Source organism: Struthio camelus, chromosome 1, assembly GCF_040807025.1.
Source record: "Struthio camelus isolate bStrCam1 chromosome 1, bStrCam1.hap1, whole genome shotgun sequence".
NCBI classification, from domain to species: Eukaryota; Metazoa; Chordata; class Aves; order Struthioniformes; family Struthionidae; genus Struthio; species Struthio camelus.
Window position 1 is genome coordinate 123,535,843 of NC_090942.1, and position 16,987 is coordinate 123,552,829.

General features: G+C 42.4%; 1 protein-coding gene across 2 annotated transcripts in view; it reads left to right on the forward strand.

Annotated features, from left to right (window-relative positions):
- Nucleotides 1-6,046, forward strand: part of IGSF5 (immunoglobulin superfamily member 5) — a 46,225-nt gene extending 40,179 nt beyond the window's left edge. The window contains exons 11-12 of one of the 2 annotated variants that reach the window (XR_011135586.1): nt 831-920; nt 5,597-6,046. The gene's annotated coding sequence lies outside the window, so the exon portion shown is untranslated. The remainder of the gene's footprint in view (nt 1-830; nt 921-5,596) is intronic. The other variant, XR_011135590.1, reaches the window with a different exon arrangement.
- Nucleotides 6,047-16,987: the final 10,941 nt, after the last annotated feature.

Genomic DNA, 16,987 nt, shown 5'->3' on the forward strand with positions numbered 1-16,987 from the left:
TGTGTCCGAAAACCTCTACAGTGCAACTGCTCTGCTGCTGAGCAGCTGCTGCAACTTCACCTCTGAACTATGCATACCTAGCCACGCTACTGCAAATGTTTTATTTTTCTCCAAAAAAATTTTCTCTTTTCTCTTCTTTGCAGATGTTTCTTTTCTCCCCCACTGCCCTTAGTTTGTTGTCACATCTCAGAGCTTTACTTTTTTAATGAGGAACCCAAACGCCTCAGAGCAGGTGCCTTGTCTCCTCAGTTGGCTGTGAAGCACTGCAAGCAGCCACATGGCACCGCAGAAACAATAAGAAGGAAATCTATATCCCTTTACCCTCAATGGCCAGACTGCTGACAAATTTTGCCCTGCATTGCAGATGCTATTCAATTATTGCAATGAACTCAATCAGAAATAATTAATGAAGACTTTCTAATGGATATTGGGAAGATCATTCACCAAACTCAGGGAGATTTTCTTTCTTCTCTTGCTGAATTGCTACACTCAGCATCTTCATAGCTAATAAGTTACAAATCCCTACATTCCTTAATTTCAACTGCTAATACCTTTTGATAGGGCAGAGTTAGGTACAGTTAATGTCAGATGATTATGAAGTCATTGATGGTGCTCTGAAATGGAAACTGTAAGAGGAGCCATGAGCTATGGTTACCCATTTTACATTACTTAGGCCAATCTTTCACTTGTATTTGATAATTTTGCAGCTGGATAAGATTTTCCTAGCAGACACCAGACATCCCTTGTGCCCCTTTTAGCTGCTTAATGATAAGTTCACAGGGAGCAGCCAGTGTATGCCATTTTTCATTTTCTGTGTGTTTCTCTTCCAGGGAAGCACTGCCCTCAGACACACTGGTGGGTCATTGGCCACGTTAATTCAAAGCATCAATTAAATTGCCTATAATTGCAACTATTTACATGTAAGTGCTAGACTGTATCTATACTATTTTTCCTACTGAAGGTACGCATTGCAGAGTATTCAGCTCACACTTCCCGAGCTGATGTTTTGCTGGAGACCTCATAGGTAAGAGTTCATTGAACTCAGTTTGCTTCTTTTGCTATGTTTTCTCCTCTGCAAACACAGTTGTCACATGAATATGTCTGCTAGCAAAAGGTTGTGATTTTTTTTTCCTGTCAAGGAGCAAGAGGTCTTTATGAAGGTTTAAAGATCTGACTGAAAGGTCAATTGGCAAAATCAACACTTTAAGTAATAAATCTATTATCACGCTTTCAATTTCATTACCCCAATTAACGATTCCTTCCCCTGGGTTAGAATTGGCATTTCAGTGCAGTAAGCACAGTGACTGTCACCAGTCAGGTGTATTTTTGAATGAACTTTAAGGCCAGGGCAATTTATAATACCAAAACTCTAAATAACATAATGGTTATTTTGTTCTCTAGGCATCAGTCATGTACTTCATTAAATTAGAAATGCATATAATGGAACCAAGGGAATAAACGTCTATTAGGGAAACAGGCTAGACTTGGGATGTTTATGTGCTTGCGCATCTTTTTGCATGGCACTAATTGAAACTAGCAAGAAACATGTTTTGGCAAAGCTTTTGGTAGCAATCCAAAATAGTTCCAATCCAAAAAAGTTCCACCTCTTTTGTGGCAGTGAGGAAGGAGGAGAACAGGAAAGGAGAGGGAAAGGCACATTTCAGAAAATAATACAACAGCAGCAGTAGAAGGAAGCTGACTTTCGTGTTTGCTCTGCTTTTGTAAATCGAACCTCATTCATCTGAAACCATTTTGTTTAAAGACGCTACTCTGAATATCCTTTGGAGTGACTGAGATAAGATTCTGGCCTACTCTCCCAAGAGTCAAATCATGCAGTACTTGTTTCTAGTTTTACACTACTCATAATTGCCTTTTCTCATTGAACCCCACACATCACTGACACGTGGTACACAGATTAGCGATAGTTTATGCTCACTGCTTTGTTTCATAATGAATTTAAATGTGGTCTAAGCAGATCAGAGGCAAACTGTTTACAGATGAAGAACTGAAAGTGTAATTAAATACCCTGCTTACCAAGGTATTAGTGGGTATCACCCAAGAGCTTGAGGATATGTATAAAATATTATTTCACGTACTTCTCAGGCCTTGTCCTGATCATTGCCTCATGAAATTGAGCTCTAAAGAACAAACAATAACAACAGAAGATGCCATTAGGAAGTAAAACTTCCTAATTCATTAAAGATACTGAGTCGCCTTTATAGGCTAGTGCAGGACCTGGCAGGGTTTTCCTACTGTGCTAGGGTAAGAGAGGTCTAATGTTAGGTGGCCTTTGCCCTCAGGCCCCAGATTCAAAGGTTTTCTGCCTCCTCGGCCCCTTACAAATGGAGCTACCTGTGGTCAGCTGCTGCACGACACAGGGGCTAGTAAGAGACAGCAGTATAGTTGAAAACAACAGGACCAGTAAGGAGAGAAATGAGAGAATCTGCTCACAGATCATAAATGTCCTCCAGGATATAACATTTCTCGTTACCAGATTAAAAAGAAAAGGCAGAAAACTTTAAAGTCAGGCTTAGTATGAGTTAGCTTAAATTTTGCTGAGAGTTTGTTGAGTGTTTCCACACAACAGCTCTAGGAAGACAATACCGTACTTCGACCTAGATAGACGGGCAGGGAGCACAGCACACCACAGAAAGGCTTGTGCCCTCATCCATGGCATTCTCCCGATATCCGCATGATCCAGAGCTTGCCAGACACAGAGGGCTCAGAGGTTGTGTTTTTAGCTGGAGTGGAATAGCAGCTGGTTTTATCTGGCGTACATCGAAGCCTGAGAAGCGCTATGGCTTCTAGAGATACAGCACTAAGAGACATTTCCAGTGGAAGAGTAGTACGGCCTTATTCCTCAGACAACATCTCCACAACTGAATAACTACACAGGCCAGTTCTTCACCTGAGGGAGAATTCGTGACCACATGACAGCAGAACCCTAGTAATGTGTGGGAGGACTGCAGAGATATTCCTGTAAATTGCTGACAAATTGCTGGAGCTAGGAACTCTACAGATCATATTGAACACGTGCAAGCTCTCTTCACTTATCTCAGATTTGTACAAAAGTATGTTTTACATACCTCATTTCACCCCACCTGGCAAGAAGATAATGCATTACTGATAAAACTAATATTAAAAAAAAAGTCTCCAGGCTTTAGGTCAGAATTCCTTGTGTTTGGTTTTCAGAAATCTAAATCAAAAAGTTGCTCTAAGTTTCCTTATGTGGGACTGCCAATGCCCAATGCTCTATTTCACAGTTGTTAATGGGGCAACATAAGGACGTAACTGAAGCTGTGCCTTGTCCGAGCTGGGGAATGTGATGCCCCCAGTGGTCCCTTTTGACCTAGACTCTTTTTTGATCCTATGAATCTGTTTGAAACACTCAGCAGGATAGATTAATGCTCACCAAAATGGCAATGTCCTCTGTTAGAGCAGCTAGCAAGTTATTGGCCTTTCCTGGTTAAGAGGTATGTTATTTAACACCCTTCCTCAAAATCAGGTGAACTCATCTGTTTACAGTTGCATAACATTAGTAAAGTTTTAGCTTCTGATAAAAGAGATGATAAACTAAATATTTAAGAGAACCTGGGACTAAATTCTACTGACCTTCACAAACTCCTTCTAGTAATTTATGTAAATCAATCTACTTCTTATTCATAAAACGTTGCTGAAAAAATACAAATATAGGACAATTAATAAATTTTACAGCTGAGATCAGAGCTAGTCCTCATAGTAGCCCACACCTATAGCCCATACCCCATCACTCTTCCAAGTCCACTGTAGAGGAAAAACTACCTTTAATTGTCTCAAAATGATTTTTTCTTATCATTTTGGGGGAGATTGGACTTTTTTTGGTCAAATCATAGTGTTCATAGGGTTCCAGGGCTAAACCCCTCTATGCTTCATCCCCCTGGAACTGCATGGGGATAAACTGTCTAACTATACAAGAATGCATTACAACTTAACTGTGCTTTTTTTCTAATGCTAAGTAACATGATGCAGCTATTTTTAGTATCTGTGCAGCAGCAAGTGGCAAACAAGCTATTCATGATCTAGTTTGCACTCCAGAGAGGGAAAATACAGAGAAAAGTTTGTAAGAGCTGTACAGTGCCAATCACAGGCTATGAGGTTGGAACTGGGGCATCTGATGCCTTGACCGTTGTGCTCATCCTCTCCCATTGCCATCTGGAGAAAGTTGTCTTCTCTTAGAGGAAGAGTTCCTGGACCAGCCCTTAGGGGAATATCCTCAAAGGCTAACAAGAGTTTAGGGTGGCTTCTTTTTCCCCAGCTTACTAGAAAGTCAAAGGAGACAGCAAAAAAAAATGCCCTGCCAGGACACAAGTCAGGGTGGTCAGCCACATCTTGAATTTCTCTCAGAAGAAACTTGTCCCTTCACAGTCTGCAGAGAGACCCCAGTCCCTCCAGGCCGAGCTAGCTTTCATTCTTCTTCCTCTGCTTTGGAAATGCCACCAAAGACAACTCAGTGCTGAATAAAGTGGCATTGTAGTGAGTCAGGACAGAGAATCAATCTCTCTTTTGTGTGTATGAATCTATTTTAGAGTTATGTTGACCTTTACAAGCACCTTTACTTAATAATACCTCAATTAGAGATACTGGGTCAGAGAGAGAGCGCTTTCTAGCAGAGACGAAAGGTGGACAAGGCCCACAGAAAAGTCATCGGCCATTAAACTGAAATGTCATCATTAGCCCATAGGAAATGGCTAAATGAGGTATTATTATTGGTAACATAGACATTATGGAAAAAGGATGAAGGAAACAGAACTAAGCATTTCTTCTGTGTTAAAAATGAAATGCTTTTAGTGAAGAGTCCATTCACTCCCATTAGTCAGGTGGCAGTGGCTTTTATTTCCATCTCCATTTTATCCTTTCTTTAAAAAAATGCAAATAACTTCGCAAAAAAAATTCAGCTAAACCAGCTATACCTATTCATGAGGTTAGTTCTTTAGATCATGTGCATAGCTGAATACGTTTTTTCTCTCATAGCTTGCCTATCTCCTTCCTTCTCCGTGCCTCATACTCCTCTCAACCACTAACCACTGCTATGAAGAGAGATTTAACTCAATGGCACAGAACTGGTGACATTAAAGGGCTCGTTTTTGGGTCTGTGAGGCATGATCATTGTTAAATGGATATTTCTAGAAGCCTGCACAGTCTGTCTCAGGCTATTGTGCATCCTGGCTCAGAAATTAAAAAGTACTGATCTTAACCTTTTCTTTGACCAGCACAGTTTCTGAATGGTAAGTAAATATATTTATCCTGATAAGTGGTACATCCTGTGAAAAAGCTAAGTGTAGGAAAGAGGCCTAGAAGTGATGTCTTGGAGCATTCAAGTCCTTTTCCCACTTCCAGCCAAGCTTGTATATAACACTAACGTTAATGTTAACTAGCTCCATTTTGAAATCAGGCATGTAAGGGTCAAAAAGGACTACAAGCTGAGGTTGAGCACTCCAAAGTTTCAAATATCAAGCTATAAATATATTAAAAAAAGAAAATGTTTTGCAATAGGGACAAATACTTTTTTTGATCTTCCTATATTTGAGTCCTGACATTTTGAAACATTTCTCTGCAGCTAACTACTCAGTCTTCATTTATGCCATGAGCTGGTCCATTCTGCGCAGCAGGATCCTATGGTCCTACAGTTTGAGAAAGGGAGGAATCCCAAGATGTGTTTGCATGAGGGAAGAGGAGAGATGAAGCAGAGTTGCACTGGGATCCTCATTTTGGCAGTCGCTAATTATGGAGCACTTGACCTGGCAGTTAGCTTTTTTTTCCTGGAATATATTAAATGTAATTACTAACAATACAGCACTAAACATTTCTTAGGAGAAGTGAAAAGATAGGGTTTGAATGGCTTGACTTTGCATTTTTGTCCTGTAAAACGTCTAACAAAATTTGGGAGTTCTACAACACAAGCAGCAGAGGTTATCCTGAAGCTTTTGCTCTGTTTAAAGATGAAAAGCCAAGAGGACGGACAGTCTTCCAGACTTCACCATTACACTGTTCTAGAGACCAAGAAAAATAAATGCAGTGGTGGCGCATAACTGAAGGGATCTTGTATCATTGTCTTTCACTCTTTGTCAAACCAGCTTCTTGCAGGTCAAGTAGGAGAGAATACTATGATCCCTGAGTTTCATGTAGAGGGAAATACTGCCAGTGATGTTGTCTCTGCAATATACTGCAGCCCTGTTGAAGCTGGGAGCCTTCTAAATCCATTCGCTGAGTAGAATAAGCATATAGGGAGGGCAGAAGGGGAAAAAGGTTCCCTAAACCCTGTCTCCTGTGCAACAGTCAAGAGCCAATGATGATGACTTTGTCCCAGATGTTTTATTTCACCCTAACATAGGGAGCTAAGCACCAAATGATCTTAGTTCTTACGGGAAATAAATTCTTCATTTCTGTAAGATGCTACCCAGAGTTGGGGTGAAAGGGTTTGATTTCTTTCTTTCTTTCTTTCTTTTTTTTAATGTAAAGGGACAGAAAGACAGGCTGATCATGAAGAGCTTGTCCTTAACTCTAATCTTCTTGTAGTCATTAAAGTAAAGGAAGGAGTATACTTTAAGCTTCCTCCTCCCTCCACACTGCAAGTTATAATTGTTGCGGATCTTTTTAAACACATTAATTCCGTTGTCTGTATAGAGATTGAAGATTGTTAAGCGATAATTAATATGTCTTTTTACCTTTTAATTAAAAAGTTAACTGCCATGGGTAAGTGCCACGTAACATCTGAATACTATAGATTTTCACATCCTCTCTCCTCCATATAACACAGCCAATCAGAGTTGAAACCCACAGCACTCTTCAGGCTTTGAAGGGTTTATGGCATTTGACTTAACCTAGGAACGGCTTTCTTTATTCCAAACTTAACAACTCATTTATTAATTATATTCCTCAAAATTCTTTGGCCAGACTTAAGAATTGACTTAAGAATTATATTTGGGTTTTTTTCAAGGATAGGAGATGACTCATGCTGTACAGTAAGTCATGTCATGCAACTCTCTAGAGAAAAGACTCAATTTTTCCAAGCTATATCTGATATTTTTTTGACATCGACAGCAACGAGATTTTGCTGGAACCATTGACTCATTCTTCATGCATGGGAACAAAGGTTAGCTTGCAACAAAGGCCTCATGGCCCAGATCTTCAAAGGTATTTTGTTGTTTAGCTACCCACATCCCTTAGCTTCTTAATTAAAAAGTAAAAAGACATACTAATGGGAGTTAAGCCTTTGGAAAGTACCTTTTTTCTAAATTTTTAATTTTTTAATTGGGCAAATTAGCTGGCATGTATGACCGACCAGTCATAGTATTTCAGGCTATGCTTGTTAAATCTGTTACTATCAAAGTGCAAACTGAAGTCTATGATTCTGGCATGCTCTCTGTAATGAAGGCCACGTTCCAGATCCCCTTCTGTATTCGAGTGTTCAAAGGCACAAACCTTTCTGAAACAAAAGCTTTCCATTTGAAATCAACATTCTGGGTTTCAGTTGCTACATGGACTTTTTTCAGAAAGTTTCTGTGAAATTGTTTGATCTTTTTTTTTTTTAATTTTTAAATTCATAGAGTGTAAAAAAGGAAAGAGACATAGGTTTCACTTCAGTGTACCAGTCTTAAGTTCTGTGCTTGACCTTGAAACTCTTCAGTTTTTTCAGTCGCAATCAAAATTTAAATCTATATAGAAAAGGTGGCTTTATATAAATGGAAAATGGAACACTTTTCAAGGCATAGTCAGATTTGCATTTCAATTTTTAAATTTTTGATTTGAATCAAATTTTGATTGCAAAATACAACAGCCTAAGAAGTTATCTTCCCCTAAACTGTATTACTGTCTCCTCTAGAGTGATTCTGTAACCAACCGCCCTTCTAATATTACTAGATACCTTCAATGGTAGGTATTTAAAGTGAAGCAAGACTGCACAGTTATGTTGAATTGCCAGTTATAAAGATTAAGCATACAATTAGTTCTTTTGTTACATACATGCAACGCATGGTTCTCCAATTATGCATTACTCAGTCTTGCACGGAAGGGTTGTTTCCAGTCCTCCTGCACAGGGAAAATTCCTTGGAAGTATGTAAACGCTTGTTCCAGAATCCAGCTCAGATTCTCTTCTCTGTATTGATTCTTTCAGGTAAGTGGGAGTAAAAGGCAGTAAAATTGTAGTCATATGCTAGTAGACAAGGTTGAACACATACTGAATGCAGACATGATGAATAAGAAGGCGGCATTTTAATAGTCAATTTTCAGAATAAAACAGCTCTTGAAAATAGAACAACTTAGAGCATTTTCTCAATTTAGAAGCGTTTCTACTTAGTTGTGCACTTAAGTAAAAGCTGAGCTTTTGTTAAGGGAGAAGTTTTCTATAGGTTAGAAAGACTGCCAAAGAAAGAATACTTCTAAACTGAAACCTGGTCCCATCGGATAACATTATTGACAGAATTAATGTAAAACATATTTTAGGGTTATTCTTATTCTGAGAGCTTTCTGAAAAGTTCAGGTTGGTGCTGCATTTCCAGAACTCAAGATGCCTCAAACTAAATCGAGTCACAGATGAAGATGTCAGAAAGCAGGCTGCATCCCCGATCAGGATCAGGAGCTGTGTATGTGTGTATGTTTGTATAGCTTCAAAAGCTATTAAGTTCAGTAGCCCCAACACTAAGAAATCGGAGAAACATATAACATTTCAAACCCCACTGTATATCTATCCAGCTAGATTGCTTTAGGTGGCTGTGGAAGTTTTCTCCAGTCCCCTCTGTGTAACGTATGCAAATCTGGGAGGCAGGGAACAAGATTTGCTCAGATGGAAAGAAAAGAGAGAAAACAAAAGGAAACGCATCTCTATGCATCGGTGGTCAGGGGCTTTCCTTTGAGAGAGGAGAGTCCCGTGCTCACTCTGAGGACGCTTATGCATCTTACACATCGACTGCATACTGCAATGTATACAAGCTGTCCTCAGAGCAGGAAGCTATTACAAGGACGGCACCGCCATCACTACCAGTATCATTGCTCTAGAAGAGACTACACCTGGCACTGTGTTTGAAAGGAGCAAACCCAGCACCTCGCTGTGAACTCTAATTTAACACAGGGCCTGAGAAGAGAGGGATTTCCACCCTGCTCCACTTCTCCCACTAAGTAACTTGTTCCTCAGAATGCCAGCTGAGGTCGATCCCGGTCTCAGGTACCAAACTGGGACCAAAGGGACCTTCTTCAGGGGTGGGTGCTGCTCTGAAGGCACGGAGCCAGGTGCTGTGGTGCCTCTGGGCTTTCCCAGACGCAGCTCAGTGTGCTCACCTGTGTGCCTCTCTAGGAGGCTGTGAAGTCCACAAAACAGGTCAGAAGGTATCCAAGAAAAAGGTGTTATATGCTTTCCCTGCTGAATCTAGTGCAAAGAGCCTTCTCTATTAACATGCTTCTCTGTGCGCAGCAGAGTACAGCCTGAAACACCACCACCTGAGTTTCTGCTTGAATTTATCACATTCATTTGAGGATGAAGAGAGCAACCAGCTCTCAGACAGAAATTCATTTTTGATGTCATACATCCCCTACATACATCATAGATGTAAATGCAAAATGAACATCTACTATTCACCACCCAGCTGGCTAACTGGCAACTAATGCAGTCAGTTGCTGTACCTGGGAAGGATGTGTGGTGGCTTATGTATATGACCCATCTCATTATCATATTTCCCCTCAGTGCTTGCATTTGTTTTCATGGGCCTGATCGAGCAAGGACATGTGGGAGAAACTTTTGGATTCTGTTTGGGCACAGAATAAAAACTGACACTGTTATGCTCCTGGCATGCCTTTTTCCTTCTTGAGATCAATGGCATGAGGATTTGAGATCCAACTGAATTCTCCTGAAACTAAAAGAACGACTTCTATCAGTGTCAGCGGGAACTAAAAAGATTTTCTCTCAGCTATTTATATAACTTACTCTGTGATTATGAGTCCTTTAGGAAGAAATAACCCTTCAATAATCTGTTATCATTGTGCCTTGTACCCATAAGCTTACAGATCAATGGCACTCCTGCTAGAATATGAATACTGCTGCAAGGTACCCCCAACTACTTTTCATTAGAAAATGTTGTCACCTAATAAAAAGCTTCTTCAGGGGCTGAACTTCATCATACTCAGTCTTGGTCCTTACACTGTACTGACACTGAAGCTGTGCTGTACTGAAGGCGTAGAACAAACCGCAACACATGAACTCTTACCATGCTTATTGCTCACTTGCTCCACTCAGAACAAGACCTGGGACTGTTAATGTCAATTTTAGAAACTGCCAGTTGCCAACAGAAGTACTGAGAATATTACCATAATAAAAGAACGCTGAAGACGATATATTAAATGGGGCCTTCCCCCTCTCTTGTTACTGCCAGTCATCCAGAGAAGCCTCAAAAAAAAAAAGAAAGCACCATTCAGACTTCATATTCAGAAAAAGCAGTGCCCCTGCAGCCTTGTGATCCCAAATTGTGAATGGAAGGACTCATAAAAACCTAAAAATTATACATCCGTGCCTTTGGTGAGGGGATTCTTCTCCCCTTTTTTCATGCTGTGAAAAAAACCTATTTTTTAAGAATAGTTTGCACATAGGCAAACATGGCACTATGTTTCAAAGAGCTGAAGAAGGCCCTCCTCCCCCAGCCGAATCAGCACTGCATGGGTTCACGTAACGGTGCCCACACCTCCAGCTCTCCTGAAGGTATCTGCAAGACTGGGATCCCAGATACTCCCACTCAACATCAAAACCATGAAAGTCCCAAAAGCTGGCTTAGATTAGCAATGACATCAATGATTACTTACCTTGTAAAGAGCCAGTAAGTTCCTCCAGAGCAAGAATAAATCACAATTTAGCTTTTTATTCCTGCCCAGAAGCAGACTGAAAGCCATGGCAGTGGTAAATGCAGTGGCCTGGCTCCATGTGCCCCTCCATCACTGTACATCTAGTGATGGGTGATAGCGCAGTGTCTGTCAATCTGCAGATATGAAGTAACATGAAGGGGAAAGGGGGTTTCCAGAAGGGTCTCCCAAAGTTTCCTGCACTGCCTCTATTATCACTGGTCCTGAATATAGATTTTGATGAAGAAAGGAAGCTATTACAAGGTAGTCCCTGGAAGTGGAAAGGCTGGCAAACTTCTCAGGCTTTCCAAAATAATGCATAACTTTTTTATTGATTTGAGAAAAATTTGAGGCAGTGAAATGCATTCTCAGAGCAAATTGAATCTATATGTCTTCACAGATAGATGAGTCAGAGCATCCGAATGTGTATTTCTAGATATAGTAATCGTGCTCCATCAAAAGATGGATGCTGGAGTGTAACTGCCTAACTTCCAAATTTTTGTTTTAATTACTTGTTCAAAAAACTTACCGAAAGGACCCTTCCTCCATATATCTGTGAAAGCAGCTAATGAAGAAATATGACACGTTTTAATGGAAATGGCAATGCAACTCACTTTACGACTTACTGAATTCTACGGTAATAAAGAACAAAGCCAGGTGGTAAACAGAGCCAGGAAACTTGGACTATTTCAGCTGATGTGCGGGCATTAATTCACATTTTCAAGGAGCCTTCTGCATATGCTTTTGAAGGGTCTCTCCCACCCTGAACTGAGCAGAGAAGTTCCTCTCGAGTTTCCGTGCACAAGCAGCGGCCTCTATCTGTGATGGTTTCTTTCCGCCACTGCTACATGCAGACACTTGAGTGAAACTTAGGCCCAGGATCTAGGAAAAGCAGCAAGCAGCCTTCTTATTTGCAACTCTCATCTTTTGAAGAAGAGTGTGCACCTGAGCTGATCCTAAGGATGGGTTTGGGGCGCTCGCTCCGGCATGCGAGTGACACCTGCCCGCTGAGGCAGCTCTCCCTCCAGTTAAGGGGATTCAAGACTGAGTGGGAAGGAGAGGAAATGAGCGGGAGGGCGTGAATCATTAGCCACGTATTTTGGGTGCTTCCTTTGCCGGGAAGAAGCTATTTACAGGTTTTTACGTGACACAGTCTCTCCCACTCAGAAGCCCATGCCCGTGACATGGCTCTTGAAAGCCTTTAGCCGCACGCAGGTGCCTTCTGAGGCTGGTGGGCCAAGGGCTGAGCTCCTCTGCAGGCAGCCTGAGGCAGGACAAGGCAGGGGAGCGCGAGGGGCGTCAAGGGGCACAGACCAGATATCCAGGGAGGCCTAAGAGAAAGGGGCTGACGCCAATGGCGGGAGGCTGCGAGTACAAAATGAAGACAACAGGGTGAGCAGCGGTGGGGAGGGGAGACGTGTCAGGGATTTTGAAGTATTTGTGTATGCTGATGGGGAAAAATTAAAACCAAACCCCGAGGCAAGCAGCAGCAGCGAAGGGCGCACATCTGGTCAGGAAAAAACAAACAAACAAACAAACAAACAAACAAACAAACACTTTTAAACCTTTATTAGCAGCAGGCAGGGAGGAGGCTGCAGAGAAAAGCCACCACAGGCAGTGCAGAGGCCGGCACTCCCTCCTCCAAACCTGGCAACTGATAACCGCCGTGCCTCCCGCGCAGCTCCCACTGAGCGGACCCCGCCGGGTGCCTCCTCCCGACAGCACAGACCCGTCCCCGGGGCCGCCATTTCGCCCCGACCGTTGGGGGCCCCGCGGGCGGGCGGGCGCTCAGGCGCCGCCCCGCCGCCGCCGCCAGGGGGCGCCGCGGCCCCTCGAGTGGGGGGCGCGGGGGCTCGGCCCCGGGCGCGGCGCTCATTGGCTGGCGCGGGCCACGCTGGGCGCGGGGCGCCGCTTCTTAAAGGGCGGCGCGGGGCGGCGGGAGCGTTGTTGCCGGCCGGGCTGCTGGGGCGGTGGGTGCGCGCGCGCGCGGGCGGGTCAGCGGGCAGGCGGGCGCGCGGGGCTGCCGTTGCCGCTGCCGGGCGACATGAGCGAGGTGAGCGGGCGGCCGTTGGGGCGGGGTGGGGGTCGCGTCGGGAGCGGCGGTTTTCTTCCCAAAAGTGACATAGGGGGTTAGGAAACCTAGGAACCGGTTTAGGAGCTAAAGCTGAGGGTCGCTGCTGTTTATACCTGACTGAATTAACTCGGAGTTAACGGGAGCAGGTGGCTTTGAGTATGAGAAACACTTGGTGTTAAATACTGTGTTTACTTTACTAAGTGCAGCTGGAAAGGGCCAGGTACTTATTGCCTTTGTGGCTGCTTTGAGAACCTGATGTGACTGCTGTGCTTTCTAGTTGAGCTGGTGGATTTGTGAGGCAGCTGTTTGGGTATGAAATCTGTAATGCATATTTTCTGTTAACTGTTTGTTAATAAATGCATCTCCATAGGTGTATATGCTTCTTTGAAGCATAAAATGTTGTCTTATTTCATGCTCTGAAGGAAAATGTGTCTTGGTGGAAATGTATTTATTAAATATGTCTTTAAATCATACTTTTTTAATGCTTTTCTATGCAGAAGAGAAGATTTGATCGTCTTTTTATTTGTGTAAAAGTTGTTAAACACTGAAACTCACTTGAAAAATACTATTTGTGATTGGCTGTTGACACAAACTTTAGAAATATTATCCTGAGAAAGATTATAGCTACAGCCTCCCATACCACCAGTCAGGGGGAACTGTGAATAGTACCAACCGTGAAAGGAACACCATTTACTTATGAATAAGCTGAAAACTTTCACTGCATTGTTTGCAGTGCAGATCTTCTGGGGAGAAGTCAATATTTCTAAGTGTAGTCAGGCAAGATGACTACTTTAAAATGTAGTGAGGCAGAGTCAGCTAGCAGAATCCCAAATTCTGCAGTGCAACTCTTTCATCCCCAAATCAGTAAAGATAGTTGTGATTGTCTTATCCGGCACCTATTTCTGGAGGCTATTTCCTGTTATAAAAGGCCTCTCTGCCTCTCTGACAAATTGATTATTTTGGCTTGGCTGCCAAGAAAGCAATAAGAGCCACAGTAAGTTTTGACTATAGCTGTTGTGTGGGAGTTGTACTCTACTGTATTTCAAATGAGTGACTTAAGGTATAAACCTGAGGCAAAGAGTGGTTGTAGAATGGCCTCTGGTGAAGGGGTATATGAGGTGATACTTAGATTTCATCTAGCCTTTTAGGCTAGGTAAGGAAAGCAGGAGAAATCCTCATTCTGTTTTCTTGCTGCTTGCTGAAATCAGGCAGTGCAGGTGTAATGCACCAGAATCTCCAAGGCCTCTCTCTGGCTGGCTGGTGTCTACGTTTGCATTAACAGTCCATCCAATTCAGTAGCTTTTCCACAGCAGCTATTCCTCTGCCACCCACAGTAGCTGAAAGGTTCTGTGAGATGCAGCAACAGTATTCTACTTAAAGATAGCATTTGGAGAAAAATTTCCAGTGAAGTGAGTGCTATGCTCTTGTACCTGTTAAAACTGTGCCAGGCAGTGTTTTGTTGTCGTCCTGTGCCAGGCTGTGTTCACTTGGTAATCACCCTTCCTTAGTTTGAATTTATGGATCTTAAAAGTCCCTGTGAACATCAAGAACAGCACTAATACCAGCTTTGGGATTCTCTATTTGTAATTTCCTTGAGCCTCATAGTATTTCTAGCAAGTCCTCAGAGCTGGGAATGTCTCTTTCTCTCTGGTGCAATACTCAGCCTTGTGTGTATATGACACTTAACACTACACTGAATGTTTTCAGTGCTACTGTCAATCAACAGATGATATTGAGGGTTTGTGTCATCCATGGCTCCAAAGATTCGTGTCTCTTCTATTGTTTGCCTCTCAGCTATTACTCCAACGACTTTTTTCCCCTAAAGTTAGATAAAAGCAACTGGACCACCCCCGAACCATCTCCGTGCAAAGACACTGGTTAAACTGATGCAAAAAGATTAGCAAAACGCAAGCTCCTTAGACATCTGTTTGCTGTGTTTAAATGGGGGTCTTGGTAGATAGCACTTGTAATGCTGTAACTGAAAATTTTGATTTTTTTGTCTTAATCTGTCAGCAAATCTGCAGATAGGATGACTGAAAAGAGGCTCATGTAAAGCCATGGGAAGATTATTCCAAATGAATGGTGTTGGGAGGGTGGAAGGGGGTTAACTTTTTATTTTATGTTAATAATTGTCAGGATTTGCGTGGAGCTTAAAATGCCCTTGTAGAAACCTCTGAAGAGAGCTTTGACATCCCTCAAGTTACTTGCTTGAAACTGTACAGATTCTTATTTTGCTGTGTTGAGCAAAATGTATTTAGTTTCTCTAAAGCTGAATAATAAAGTAGCCATCAGTTTGACTGTACTACTCTTCTCTTTTCCAGTGGCAACTCCTTTTTCAGGAAGGATAAAGAAGTTTTCCAAAGAGAAGCTGCACTTGTGTCTGGAAATGCTTAAGCAGCTGTCTGCTAGGGAGGGTGGGGGGCAGAATTTGGCTCTGAATACTTACAAGGAACTTGAGGTATAAGTTTACCTCATAGTATTTCTAGTGTCCAAACCTGTTTAGTCCTTGATGCTCCTTGTTTTTAGGTGGAGATAGTTCATTTCAGCTTCATAGGAACTTTTCGAACATCACTGTATAAAATGCTTTTTTAGGTGTTTAATAGCTTTTAAAAGTTGTCCTTGAATAACTGTTAGAGTTCTTTCTCTGCATAAGTAGGTATTTTCCCTCTCTTGCTCCAGTGAGCCTAGAGAGAAAGGCCAAGCCATAACGTATCAGCTACTGTCAGTGAGCTCCTCTGAGATTTCCAGACCATCTTCCATTAATGATCTCCGGCCACCCAATGTGAGTTTGGGGAAGTAATCCTGGATAATGAGTTGCTAGGAAAATACCAAAATATTATTCACAACCAGTAAGTTCTGCCAGTGAACCTCCAGACTCAAAACTGGCATGAACTTGACAGAATTCCCTGAGGTGGATCATCTTATCAGTCACTAACTTCAACTAATGACTGGTCATGGTGACCTTCCTCTGGGATGAAGGTTCAATAACAATGATTGTGTAATGAAATGTTTCTTTCAGTCATGACTACACTTGTCTACAGTATTAAATGTAGTTCTAGCTGTCATTAACAATAAGATCTGGACTTGGGCAGGAGTATGTCAACAGTGTGCTGTTGTAAATCCGGAATCAGCAGCCCTGATGCCGTATTGCAGATTCAGGGATGAAGCATTTAGCCCAAGTACATGCATAGGAAGCAATGAAGAATGGCATTAGCTTGTTGGATGCATTTATTTCCCTTTGTTATAGGAGTCAGAGTAGCATTGCTTGGGAGGGGGGAAGAGTTCATCTTTAAAATCTAAAGTGTTATTGAGGTGCTTAATTTCAGGAGAGCTAGCTAGGAAAACTACCTAGTTAACCTACATGTCTCAGGCACCTGTTTCTTAAGGGGAGGACTTCTTTGATGCCTTGTACAGCCATGCCAAGTGCTGTTCTGTTTCTGAGGGCACTGATATTTCTCACATAAGGCAGTTAGACACAGGAAATACTTTACCCATCTGCATAAGGTGTCAGAGCAGGGTTTGAGCCAGCAGCTTTTATGTACTTGGGGAGCCAAGTTGCTGGACAGTATCAGGAGAGTATTCTGGCTCTGCTTTTGAAACAGGCATCAGGTGATCAGAAATACGTAATTTGAGGACAGGAGAAGAGGGTAGCTAGGTGCTTGACTCTGCAGAGTATTTCTTAGCACTTAATGCGTTCTACTTAATACTCTAGAGTATTTCTTAGTCCCTTAACTGGGGAGGATGAGATGAGGGCTTGATTTCTGCATGAATGTATCTTGTGTCAGGCTTTGAATCCAAAGAACCCCAGGTCTTGCTTCTCCCTTGAGCTACAGCAAGCTCTTTCCCTTTCAGTTATTCCTTCTGGGCTCTTGAATCCTGCACCAACTGCTGTGTTGTGCCTGCCTTAAACCATCCTGAAGTGTGCTCTTGACCTGTAATGGGGATGTGCAGAGCATTCCTGGGGACATTAGCTGTAACTTCAAACCCTGTGGGGCATGTCTAACACTCCCATCTGCAGCCTGAAGTACTGAACCATTACCTTGGAGCTCAGAT